A 686-nucleotide genomic window follows, 5' to 3' on the forward strand; every position below is an offset into this window, starting at 1 on the left:
TCCCCCCCCCCCCCCCCTTGTGTAGTTTTCTGTTTGCATTCAGTGTGTTTTCCACAGATTCACAGCTGGGTGCTGGTTCTGTGAGCCTGTTAGCATAAGGGGGAAAGAACTGGAAAATGAATTTTGCATGTTTGCAGTTCTTTGTCCCTGGCTGAGGAACGGTGAGGAAACGCGTAGGCTGACAATTAGTCAAGCAGTCTTAGCATTACCTGATTGTCCCCAGCTTGATTTCAAGTTCCAATGCTGATTAATGGGGAAGGGTGGGATTTAGCAGGGAAGTCAGGGAACTATTTTTTGTCCACTCACACCTTCCATGAGCTTCCTTTTGGCATTGGAGCCTGGTGAGGTTCTCCCCATCCACCCTCCTTTACACCTCCTGATTTCCCTGCAAGCTGGTTTGTTTTTTTGCAGACAAGACAAAGTGGTTTGCCTGTTTCTGCCCCTCAGATGGCTCCAGTGTGTTCCTCCTAACACAGGAATGGGAATATTAAATCCGTGATAATATCACATCCATGGATCAGGGCTTCTGCAACATTCCAGTCAGATTCCAACCTCCCAGCTGTGTGAGATGGCTGAATGAACTGTGATGCAAGAAGGGCTCTTGAGTTACTTTCCTCTTCTGAAATACTTTTTTGAAAAGGCTTTTATTTGCTTTTGTAGAGGGGTTATGTTATGAATTAAATAGA

This window comes from Empidonax traillii, unplaced genomic scaffold, assembly GCF_003031625.1.
Source record: "Empidonax traillii isolate 1590-97213 ecotype Southwest subspecies unplaced genomic scaffold, ASM303162v1 scaffold301:size691294, whole genome shotgun sequence".
In the NCBI taxonomy this organism is placed as follows: domain Eukaryota; kingdom Metazoa; phylum Chordata; class Aves; order Passeriformes; family Tyrannidae; genus Empidonax; species Empidonax traillii.